General features: G+C 44.3%; 1 protein-coding gene across 2 annotated transcripts in view; it reads left to right on the top strand.

Annotated features, from left to right (window-relative positions):
• The window catches only part of LOC117556140, a 53,131-nt gene that overhangs the window by 23,458 nt on the left and 16,764 nt on the right, over nt 1-12,909 (top strand). The gene's annotated exons all lie outside the window — the stretch shown is intronic.

The following is a 12,909-nucleotide window of genomic DNA, read 5'->3' as shown; positions in this document are numbered from 1 at the left end:
CATGCCCAGGTATTCTCCTATTGGTGTGATGGTCTCATTAGCAAAATGTGAACCGTTGTCGCTAGAAATGTTGTCTGGTAGTCCCCATCTAGGGATGATTTCCCTCAGTAGTGCTTTTGCCACAGCATTTGCTGTCTGTGCTTTTACTGGGAAAGCTTCAACCCATTTGGACCACATGTCAACCACCACCAGACAGTGCTTCTTACCCTCTGATGGGCTAAGCTCAATGAAATCCAGCATTAGGTGCTCAAATGGTCTGGTGGGAGGTGGATGTGCTCCGTGTCCTGTAACCTTTACTGGTCTACCAGAATTTTGCGTAATGCAAATTAGGCATGCTCCACAGTGCTTCTGAGCTGTTACTGTGAACCCCCTTGTGAACCACTCCTGATTGATAGCTTCTAACATCCCCCCTTTTGACACATGGTCTAACCCATGTGTCAACTTTGCAAAATGAGGGAAGAAATGTCTTGGAAGACATGGATTGGAATTTGGACCAACCCAGATGCTGGTGGTCGGGTCAAATACAGCTCCAGCCGCCTTCCACTGAGCTTTCTCAGTCTTTTCAGCTAACTGCTGCATGGACGTCAGTGATGACATCTTGTCAGTGTAGGAGGAGACAGGGATCTTAACAAATGAGTGTGAGTGAGGTGTGAGAGGAATCAGAGCAGCTGCCTTTGCGGCTGAGTCAGCAGGCGCATTTCCTAGGGAAACTGGGTCCGGTACTGCTTGTGTGTGCGGCACACTTGCAGACTGCAACTTCAGATGGGAGTAGAATGGCATCTAATAAGCCTGCAACCAGTACATGGTTAAGCACTGGTTTGCCATCAGATTTCAGAAATAGTCTGCACTTCCAAATAGCCCCAAAATCGTGTACTACCCCGAAAGCATATTGTGCAAACTTCCCTGCTTTGGGACGCCCCCCAGACAGTCCCGAGATAGTTACCGGACGCACCCCTTACTGTAACGTCATTAGTCACGTCCTGCGCGCGACCAGTTATAAACAGACTTTCAGCAAGTGAACGAGTCGTTGTGTGTTCCACGTTGTGCGTTTATGAAACTGTGAGTATTGTTACTGTGGCATAGGCACCTGTTTGTATCAATGTTTGCATCTAAATAATAGTTTATAGACAATAATCGGCGTAGTGTGTATATATACTGTGTACAGTACTTGTTTGCCGTAAGTGTGACTGGCTGCCTGTTAACTGTTCAGTAGTTTAACTTTCTGTCCGCTGTGACTGTCGATATAATTACTTTTGGTATGTACGATCGACGTATATTTCCAGTCTTGTGCTATTGTGGTGAGCTGTGTATAACTATGCCTCTGTCAGCCACCATTACCGCATGTAAAACGTTATCCCCCTATAAGCCGCCATTATCACGTGTTAAAACATGTGCGCTTGTTGCGGTCAAGTGAGCCCTCTTGCGGGCATTTCTGTTATTGTTTATCATGAAGCTGACAGTTCCAGCATTTATGTATCTGCCTCACACTGCTCTTCTGTGGGGGCGCAAATCATAAGATCATCAACATACTGTATGAGTGCAGTGCCTTTAGAAACTTGGAGAGAGGCCAAACTTGTACACAATGCCTGGTTATACACGGTAGGTGATTCACAATAGCCTTGGCACAACCGCGTAAATGTATATGGTTTACCATCATATTCAAACGCAAACCAGAATTGACTATCTTTGTGTACAGGAACACTGAAAAATGCATTTGAGAGGTCGATGACAGTAAAGAATGCTGCAGAGGCCGGAACTTGGGAAAGAATCAGATAAGGATTTGGCACCAGCGGCGCGCGAGCGTGTACTGTGGCATTTACAGCTCGTAAATCCTGGACAAACCTCCATTCGTCAGGAGGTTTGTCTCTGATCTTTTTGACAGGAAACACTGGAGTGCGTACCGGGGAATCGCTACACGGAATAATGACCCCTTGTTTAAGCAGAGAGGTAAACACTGGCCGAATGCCATCAACAGCTTCACGTTTCAATGGGTACTGGGGTTGATTTGGACGGAACGTGGACATTAAACCTACGTCATATCTGTGAGCTGCCCAGAGTGAGTATGGCACATCTGAAAGCGCGGCAGGAAGCTCAGAGATATGGGAATTACCTCATCATCCTCAACCAACAGCAATGTGCGCAGAACGGCTACGTTCGTGCACATTTCCATTTGATACACGTCACATGACATAGAGTACATGACATATTCTGTGTGTGTAGGTGCCCAATCAGTGACTGACTCCCAATCTTTAACGATTGGACCCAAATCCCTCTATCTATCAGTGGGGCCCCTGGCTAGTGAAATGTGTGGACCGCCCCTGGGATTTGACATAGTTTGTGTTGTGTGGGTGTGAGTGCAACAGGAACCAGCGCTGCCAGTGTTCTGTGAGCAGTCCCATAATCCAATGTTCAACACTGCCACACTTGAAACTGTGAAGTTAAACTTCTGTTGTTGCAATGTTGAGGTAGAATGAAGGAGTCTGGAACGTCGTTAGCCAAAGCACTGAGAGTTTTATTGAACACAGTACATTAATACATACGGCCGGGAGATCATCTTAGTTTCCCACCGTCCCGTGGTCCACCATGATCATCTCTGGCCCAAAAGCCCCAAAGCACCCAGCAACACGAGGAGAGGCGGGCCCACAGAAACCCGCGTTTACCTAATCAATAGCAAATGGGAGACAATAATCTACTTGTCTCAAGGAAACGCAGACAAGCCTGAAACCTTCCCCCCACAGGATATGGGAGAAGCGTTTGACCTGTGACCTCAACTTACAGAGGAGTTTTTGACTGATACTACAAGCAGATGTTTGCATTATCACAGATTCTAAGAAACCATAAGAAACTCTATAAACAGATCAGATTAAAATATTCTCTTACAGATTCACTCTTTTTATCAATCTATTGATAACCAATTAACATTAGTCTAAGAATATTTCAGTCAATACTTAAAATCAATAAGCGTCTTCAGAGTTGGGTGGGCTCAGATACATTCATTACATTAAAAAGTAGAACAAGATTGAAAACACTTCAATCACCATGATTGAACACAGTCAATCATAATAAAAAATCATCTCTCTTCAGTGCTTGGCATTTTTTGTCAAAAGGCACAATAATAAACACATGGGATACAAAATATTACAGCAAAATATATGTTTCAAAAATAAGATCTTTTATCATTTAAAAGTTAAATGTTATTCATCAAATCTCATTCATCAAACACAAATTCTAAATCAGCTTACATCTCAAAGATTTACTTTAAGGCAATTACTTATTAAAAACACAATTAGAATTTAGGATTATAAGAAATCAATTGAGGTATAATTTAGGATTATGAGAAATCCAATTGAGGTATAAATCAGAATCATGAGAGATCCAGCTAAGGTTCCTAGTTTAAGGTATAAATTCACAGTGATGAATCGATCAATCTGTAAACTGTAAAGTTACAGTGTCCTCAATCTTTAACATTACTTTACGTTTACTTCATTACGCTTTATTGAAGAGTAAGGCACTTAGTAATACATTTATTTCATTCAAATACATTTGTTCAAAATCTGAAAAGGAAAATCAGACATTTTATTTGTATAACAACCTGAAAAGGAAAAATCAGACATTTGTCCTTTAATCCAGTGTATCAACTGTAATCAATTATCAAAACATCTGTTCTTTATTCAGAATATCAACTTTAAACAACATCTCAATCGCTGAATGGAGGTACCCACGGGTCAGAGATCACGATGGAGACCCAGGGGTCCGGAAGCTCGGCATTGTACATTAATATTGTGTCCTTTACAGTCGAATGCCCAACTAGTCTTTGTGGGGCCTGGAGGGCGGTCTTGGCAACCCTTCGTATGGCTAATTTAACTACAGTGATCAAACAGATCACTAGGATTAGCACAACTAAGATAAACACTGAAACAGTAACAACAAATTTAACCAGCCCCGCTCCCCAAGATCCAAAAGTTCCACTTAATTCCCCAAATGTAAACCCATGAGTTTCATGCAATTCTTTTATTCCCCTGGCAGTATCATGAGCCATGTCCATAACTTCAGGTGTGGCATCAGATATGAAATAACAGCATTCACTTCCTATCACCTTGCATGTTCCTCCTTGGGCCGCTAAGAGGAGGTCAAGCGCCATACGATTCTGTAGTGCTACTGTCCTAACTTCCTGCAATTCTTTGTGTTCAGCTAACATCGCTGTGTTGGATACATTTAAATGGTGTTCCACAACTTTGGACAATGCGACAATTTCCTGCTGAGTAACATAAATACCGTACCAAGGCAAGAATAGGCTAGCTATCTGTTGTCCTTGTGTAATAGACCTGCTGTTCCTGTGTAGAGAGGGAAGTATTGCTGCAATCTCAGTAGCCTCTACTTTAAGGATTAAAGGGATTAGGTAGGCTAGATAACAGGTACCATAAAAAACGTCATATGGCACACAGCCATAGGCCCGGTCCCCACAAACTAAGTAAACTCTCTGTGGGAGGGGAATTCTGGCTATATGTACTCTCACTATGGCGTTACAGTCGCTGTGTCCCACATCAGGAGAGGTGTGAGATCCTACTGCATTCTGGAAGCAGATGGACACATTCTTCCATTCATGCACAACAATTTGGGGAACATATACTGAGCAGTCACGTGTAGGGGGCTTGCCTAAGGGTATTGGCTGTGTACAGTCATGTATTTTAACCTCAACGGAGTCCACTGTTCTAGAGCCAAACCAGGGCACAACTGTTACCAAAGCTTCAACTAACAAAGCGGGTGTGTGTGGTTGCATTGTACATGTTGGACTTGTAAAGTTAGCCGAACAATTAGTCTGAGCTAGAGCTAACTGGAATCTATATTCAAAAGCTAGGTTAACGTATTTCTTCATATATATTAGTTTTAAAAACATCAAACGTTTGAAACCGTCAGGCAGGTAATCTTTATTTACTGTATCAACAATGAGAGAGACTAAGCCCTTGTACTGTAAAGGTTTTTCAGAGTCTATGGGGTAGGAAGGAGTATAACAATCCTCCGCCTCGTCGCTAATTCTGGATGCTATGTCATTCCAGTTTACTAAACCGTAATCAGCTTTTGTGAAAGGAATTGGGCTAAACATAGGAAAATGCATTGATTCTGGCATATTTTGGCACAACCAACAGTTGCTAACATTACGTTCATGTGCGTAGTCTAACATTAAACTTACTGCAGAATTAGTATTAGTTTGTTTAAAAGGAGTAATTAAGGCCTTTTTTGAAGAATCTACCTCGCCTCCTGATTGTTTAAGTGGAGTAGATGGAACATTTGTTTTGCTATTTGGTCCAGTAAATGTGCATGCAGTATCACCTAGATTGGGCACCCGGTAATCTGGCTTCCTCATTGTACATTTTACCTCATCCCTTATCAGTGTCTCAAACTGTTCTATAGTGCTACACCACGGTTCTGGGGGCATTTCTTCGATGGTGTTAAGAGCCATCCTTACCCCCTCTGGTGCGACTCTGAACCAAGCGTACTGGTTTTTTGGATATAACTCCCATGTTGGGTAAACTGAGGACACAGGAAACACAATAATACAGTTAGATGAGTCACATATTGAAATTGGGCAGTTAAAGGCAATAGTCTCTGACTTATGATCAGGGAGGGAGACAATCCTCCTTATTCTCCCTCATTTTCTCTCTCTTTGTGTCTCTTGCACCATACTGAATGTCTGTGTGGTGTTTGGATACAACCTGTCCTTGTCGCTAGGCACTGCTTTGCCCGTTGGTGTTGTTTTGCCCTCAGGGTCTGGACCCTGAGTGGTCAAGTCGTCTGCGCTCTTAGATAAGAGCACCTTATTTTCTCCCTCAGACGGGCGAGGTCCCTCGCCACCTGTCGTTGGGATTTTCACAGCTTCATCTAGCAGGGCGTTCTTGGCCAGGTACAGTAAACCCAGAATGACGATGATGATGACTGCCTTCACACGCCAGCATCCGGTAGAGGAGAGAGACGACATCTTGAAGCGTGAATCCACTCCGCTCTACCTTGTACTCTCAGGGCTGTTCTGGTCACTATTAATACCTGGAAAGGACCTTTATACCTGGGAGACAAATAATCTTTTTCAAGCGATTTGATTAGTACATTATCACCAATCTGAAAAGGGTGGGTGGGATCCTCACCAGGCTGAGGGAGCCTGTCAGCCACCTGCCTGTGAAACTTTCTCAACATGTCAGTTAGATATTTGACATAGTTAGTCATGTAATCCTCTGTCCACAAAAGAGTGAGTCTGTGGGGCATTACTGGGGGGCTAGATCCTGTGAACATTGGCCTTCCCATCAATACTTCGTGTGGGCTGAGCCCTGTCGTTGCATTTGGTGAGTTTCTGATTGAGCACAGAACTAGCGGCAGCGCGTCTACCCATTTTAGTCCTGTGGTCAACATTGTTTTAGTGAGTTTTTCCTTTATAGTCAAGTTCATTATCTCAACCTGGCCTGAGCTCTGTGGATGATAGGGAACATGCAATTGCCATTTGAACCCTAACACTGTAGCTAGACTCTGGGTTATCTTAGAAATGAATGCTGGACCTCTGTCACTGTTAATCCCTGCTGGAACACCAAATCTAGGGACAACATCTTTGAGAAGACACTTTACAACTGTTCTGGCGTCTTCTTTTCTGGTAGGGTAGGCCTCTACCCATTTGGAGAACTGGCACACTATTACCAAAAGATATTTGAATCCTTGGCATGGTGGCATGTGCGAAAAGTCAATTTGCATATTTACAAAGGGCCCCGAGGGGGGCGGTAAATGTTCATGCTGAACTGGACCTTTTCTTCTTCTTGTCTGCTGGCATATCATGCATCTATCTACGAGTGTCTGTGTAGCTAGTGTAATGCCTGGAGCAAACCATTGTGACTTTATAATCCCATTCATCCCTCCTTTTCCTACATGTGATTTGCCATGTGCAACATGTGCCAAAACATGGAGGAATGAACGGGGACAGACCATCCGGCCGTCTGGGTGGAGCCACAAGCTGGACTCAGCGTCAAGTGTACAACCTCGTCTTAGCCATAAATCTTTCTCCCTAACATCAGCGCGGGCTTGCATGTCCGCGACATCATTAAAGGAAGGCAAACAAATAGTTTCTGCGGGTTGTGTCGAGGGGCATTGGAGCACCATAGAAGAGGAGGAAACTGCTGCTTGTTTAGCCGCGGTGTCGGCTAACGCATTTCCACGCGAAATAGGATCATTAGAATTTGTGTGAGCAGCACATTTAACTACTGCTAGCTGTGCAGGGAGCAGGATAGCGTCTAATAGCTCAGCTACTAACGCATGATGTTGAATAGGCTTACCAGCCGATGTTAAGAAACCGCGCATTTTCCACAAGACACCAAAATCATGGCATACCTGGAGTCTGTGAAAATGGTTGCAACTCTACCTTGAGCCAAAATACACGCCCTGAGCAGAGCATACAACTCTGCAGGCTGAGCTGACATGCCATTTGGCAAGGCCCGGCTTTCTAAAACTTCCCAGTCATTCACAACAGCGTAGCCTGCTAAGTGTACTGTGTCAGACGGCCTGCTCGCAGACCCGTCTGTGTATAGAATCATATCTGAATTAGGGATAGGAGTTTGCAACATATCAGCTCTGGGGGAGGAAGACATGTCAATCGTTGTGACGCAGTCATGTGTTATTTCAAAATCTGGAATTGGCACCAGTGTAGCTGGGTTTAGGGGGGGGGAACGTTTAAGAGTGATGTGTGGACTTGAAAGAATTACCGCTTCATAACCAGATCGCCTTGCTGCCGTCATATGCTGAGTAGCAGAGGTGTTCAGAATATGCAAAACTGCATGTGGGACATGTACTACACAGTCACTGGCCAGTACAATGGGAGAGGATTGTTTTACAACTATCGCAACTGCGGCCACAGCACGCAGGCATGAAGGCATACCAAGCACCACAGGGGAGAGTCGAGATGAGTAGTATGCAACAGGCCGGAAATTAGAGCCATGCTTCTGCACCAAGATGCCCGTTGCAAAGCCCCCCTTCTCATGGACGTGCAGGTGAAACGGCTGATGGTAATCAGGTAGACCCAGGGCGGGAGCCGATGTGAGGGCTCGCTTTAAGTCCTGAAAGGCAGTGTGCATGTCCTCAGACCATTGAACAATGTTAGGGGCAGCCTGCAGAGTGGCAGCACGCAGGACAGAATCCATCGCAGCATACTCAAAAATCCAGTGTCTGCAATAATTTGCCATGCCCAAGAAGGAAAGCATGTCCTTCTTTGTGCGAGGTGGTGGTACTTTGTTCAACAGACAAATCCTTGCTGGCGAGAGGAGACGGTGTCCATCCCTCAGAATGTGACCCAAATACGTGACCTCAGTCTGGCAGTATTGCAACTTGGCCAGGGATGCTCTGTGTCCGCATTCAGAAAGTCTTTTCATGAGCAGAATGGAGTCGATGCGACAGGCGTCTTTATTGGGAGAAGCTAACAACAGGTCATCTGCATACTGAAGCAAGGTACTACCTCCTGTCAGGACCAAAGTGTCCAGATCTCTCCTCACAGCTGCTGCATACACTGTCGGAGATTCAACAAACCCCTGTGGGAGGCGCGTGTATGTGATTTGTTTTCCTTTAAAAGTAAATGCAAACAGATACTGGCTGTCTGGATGCAGAGGAACAGAGAAAAATGCTGAACATAAATCAATCACTGTGTAGTACTTAGAGTCCGGGGGCAGAGAAGCTAAAATCGAATTGGTGTCCGGCACAATTGGAGCTGTCGGAATGACAATAGCATTAATAGCTTGCAAATCTTGGACAAAGCGCCACTCATCAGGGCGATTGTGTTTAGGTATGGGTAGAATTGGAGTATTACAGGGACTAGTTGTGTAAATTAACACGCCCTGATCAAGCAAAGATTGGATGACTCCTTCAATCCCCAAAATGGCTCTATGGGGCAAATTGTACTGTCTGATAGCTGGCAATCTGGCGTTGGCTTTAAGTGTTACTCGATGTGGAGGCGCTGAGGCAACAAAACCAACATGGTTCTTGTGATATGCCCATAATGTAGCCGGGACTTCTGAAAAATCTGAGGGGGGGCCATACTCTGTGGGGGGGTTTGGTTGTAAATGAAGGAAGGTGCTTTGGGGAAGAGCAATTGGCTCCGCGAGACGTAGCAGGAAATGCTCCCCTCCAAAGTTAATTACGTTAGGTGCGTGTGTGTGTGAGAGAGGGGAAAGTGAGGCTTCCAGCTGGGCCTGGCAGCGGGCTGCCATGGCCCCCACCTCCTTTGGGTTACTGCCTGGCGTAACAGCCACCGTTATGTAGGGGAGGGTTTCTTCAAGATAAAAGCTTTGTTGTGAGGGTGTTAGCCTGAGGGGTAATACACATCCTTGTCGGGCAATGAACAAATATTGTTCACTTGTCAACCGATCTGATTTGTTGCAAAAACCTCTTACTGATTGCGCGTAGTCATCTGACGGATTAAAGGCTGCTGTGCAATGACAATTCAACACAGGTCGCATAAGAGACATTAAAGACGCACAAACCGGAGAAATGCTAGCAATCTTCTGAATCCCTGTTGTGGAGAAAACAGAAATCATGTTGAAATCTGGAAATGACCAACAATAAAGGTTGTCTCGCGATGATTGAATGAATTGGACTGCCTGATAGACCTTACTGTCAGGAATTGTCAAAAACAATCCGTCTGAAGTGCAATGTATTGTTGCCTGTAATTTACATAGTAAGTCCCTGCCCATTAAATTAATAGGACTTCCATCTGAAATAATGAAAGAGTGTTGCACGTTTGATCCATTAATTGAAACATTAGTGTTCTCTGAAATGGGTTCGGACATAGAAATTCCAGCAACACCGATAGTTGTGACAAATGTATTGGTTGCTTCACACACTTTCTCCTTAGTACGCACGGCAGACAAGGTGGCTCCGCTGTCAATCAAAATATCTACAGCCGTTCCACTAAAATCAACGGGCATAATCGGATCTTCACGCGGGTTATTGGAAAGGCGAATTGTTGCTGCTTGAATGGGGAAATGCTGTGAATCTGATCCTATATCTTCTGTCTGTCATACCGTGGAGGCTGCATTAATGCCAGATGTCCGGACTGCTGGGGAAGGGTAGGGGGAAGGGCGGGCTGGGAAAAGGGGGGCTGGGTGAGGGGGGGCTGTGTAAGGGGGGGCTGTGTGTGCTGCTGGACCCCCCACCGCTTACCACACTGTCCTGCCCAGTGATCCGTTGCTCCGCAAACATGACATGGCATCAACTTTTTGGGATTTTTGTTCTGCTGCTGTCTGCTCTTATTATGATAATCCTGTGATCTCTCCTGATTTTGATACTGCTGGGTGTGGTTTTGTCCCTGAGTTTGATAAGCCTGGGTGTTTTGAGGAAATTGTTGAAGCAGTTGTGAAATTCTGGTGGTAAGGAAAATTTGGCTCCTATGCAGGGCACGCATTGTGGCGATAGTCATTTTCCAAGATTTAATTTGCCAATCGGGGGTCGACATCATGTACGCCTGAGCTGTCTCTGGGATTAAATTATGTAACAAGGTCTGTATGGCAAACAAATCATTACCCTCTCTTTTAATTCCCGCATTATTGTCCCATACTGTCATGAAACGCTGGATAAATTCTGGGACATTTTCTGCTGGGTCTTGTACACAAGCCGTCACTTGGGAGAAATCTGTGTGAGTTTTAGCGCATGCTCTGATAGCCAATGCAGCGACGTTTTGTATCCACATGTCTCGCGTCTGTGTCGTGGGCCAGTCCCCTGCGGCCGTACACTCAGGAAATTTAAACTCGTCTCTGCACGTGGGCCAATCTGCTTTGTATGTTAAGATTATCAGCTGTTTAACATCATGAACCAAACAGTTATAAACTGAACAAACATTAGTCAACCATGACAGATACTCATCTGGACTTTTAGTGGGACTGGGAGCGTGGTTAGTGACATCAATGACCTCAGCGGGTGTCCAGGGTTTGCAAACTGGAACATCTCCTATCAGAATTTTCGGGGCGGTCACACTTTCTTCAGAATTATTATCCTGAGATGTTTGCATTGTCGTGTACATTTTACACTGGACATGTTTTGGAAAACTGGTGCCGTACGGCGAACCTGGGTAATCTTGTAAGAGGAGTGGCGGAGTGCGAGGAGTGGGGGTCAATAGCGGACTGCCATGTGAAACATTCCCCTCCCCCGCTGCTGCCCTCTGCTCGGCGTGTGCCGATTCTAATTCTCTATATTGTCCTGTCTGATATCTCAAACCATTTTTATTCATGATAGCTTCAGCTGTCATTAACAGATCATCATCGGAGTTTCTCGCAACGGGATTTGAGAGTTCTGTCGCGGGAATTATTTTCGTACAGAGAGATACAGCCTGCTTTCCGTCCAACAGCCCTGCGTCTGTCAAAATACAAATGAGCTGAGATGGGGTTGGAGTTTTGCCACTTCTTTTAATCCAATCATAAATTACTGATTTTGCAATGTCTGGAACATTCTCACCGTGTCTTTCCCTGAATCTGGACATGTTTTCTGATCTTACATCAGCCTCTAGGCTAAGCAAATTACAACTTTTTGCACATTGAGAAACTTTATCAATCAGCGCCTTGAGCTCAATGGAGCCTCGCTCGCTGCCAACAGATTTTGCATTCTTCCGCTCCTCATAACCCCTTTTCTCTGCTATAGTCATCCAAGCTTTCACACATTCTGTCATGTATTTCTGATCCCATGAAAAATTTGAATTATCTTCCACCAGTTTAAATGCCTGCCACAACACGGCCATATCAAAACTACCTGTAAGAGGCCAATCAAATTGAATCAATCCTTTCTGATTAATCTGTTGTGAGTGTTCGCAAAGTAACGATGTAAACGGCATAACTTTAGACCAATCCAAAGTTCTTCCGACAATTCCAGACGGCATGTTTGGAGAAAACAAATGCGTGTACTGGTTTTCTGCAATTGTTTTTTTTTTAAGTGTCTTTGTGTGTGAAATCGCTTTCCTCTTACCAACTGAATCGTTTGTGGAGGCAGTATTACCCATGTTTAACGGTTAGTACAATAAAACAAACACTGCAATTAGACAAACAAACATGTACTCGCAACAAAATCAGCACCCTGGCCAAAAAATCATCCAGTTTAATTTAGTCCGAAATTACGGAAACCTCAACGGGAGCACTGAAATATCTGTTTAATATGGGCTCTTCTCAGCCATATTTACTAGTAATCTGTTGATGAGCAATAAACTACCTTATTCTCAATCAAAACCACTATGCAAATGTAGTGGTAAAACTGCTCAACCGACCGAGAGCAGAGATTTTTTTAATTAATTCAGTACTTTTTAAAAAAAAATTTTTTTTAAACAACAGCCAATTCAATAATCCGTTAGTTTATTAAACACAGTGTGAATGTAATATTCTGCCATCACCCTTCCCATTTAATAGCTAAATTTAAATCTTGAGCTCATGGTGTGATTAGCAAAAAATACAAGTCTGTGTTCTTAAACATTACTCGTGTGCCGTTCACCACAGGGGGGAGGGGAATTCACCCTCCCTCGTGCAGGCTTGAGCAGACACCCGAAAACGGATTGGTCTGATTTAACCCGTTGAAATCTCCAGAATTCGGCAATTTGTTTCAATTACAAATCCTCACATTGCTTTTTGAAACAGAGGTTCCACCTTGCTGATGCTTTCCTTAAGGTCTCTCCGAATATTTGCAGTGTGTGATTGTCCAGTAATTTAATTCTAGAAACCACACACAGCGGAAATCGTTAAAAGTCGATGTTCCGAGGTTATTTATTAGCCCCAAATATTCTTATTGTTTTATACATGAGCTGTGCTTGCTTTTGTTAGCACTTGCCCCAGCAGCAATCACAGGAAAAACCGGCCAGGATAAAATCCCCTTGTGACACCGATTTCTCAGGTTATGATTAAGCCTTCAGATGTA

Source organism: Gymnodraco acuticeps, unplaced genomic scaffold (assembly GCF_902827175.1).
Source record: "Gymnodraco acuticeps unplaced genomic scaffold, fGymAcu1.1, whole genome shotgun sequence".
Taxonomy (NCBI): domain Eukaryota; kingdom Metazoa; phylum Chordata; class Actinopteri; order Perciformes; family Bathydraconidae; genus Gymnodraco; species Gymnodraco acuticeps.
The sequence above is the reverse complement of the archived record's forward strand: the minus strand, read 5'-3'. Positions and strand labels throughout refer to the sequence as shown.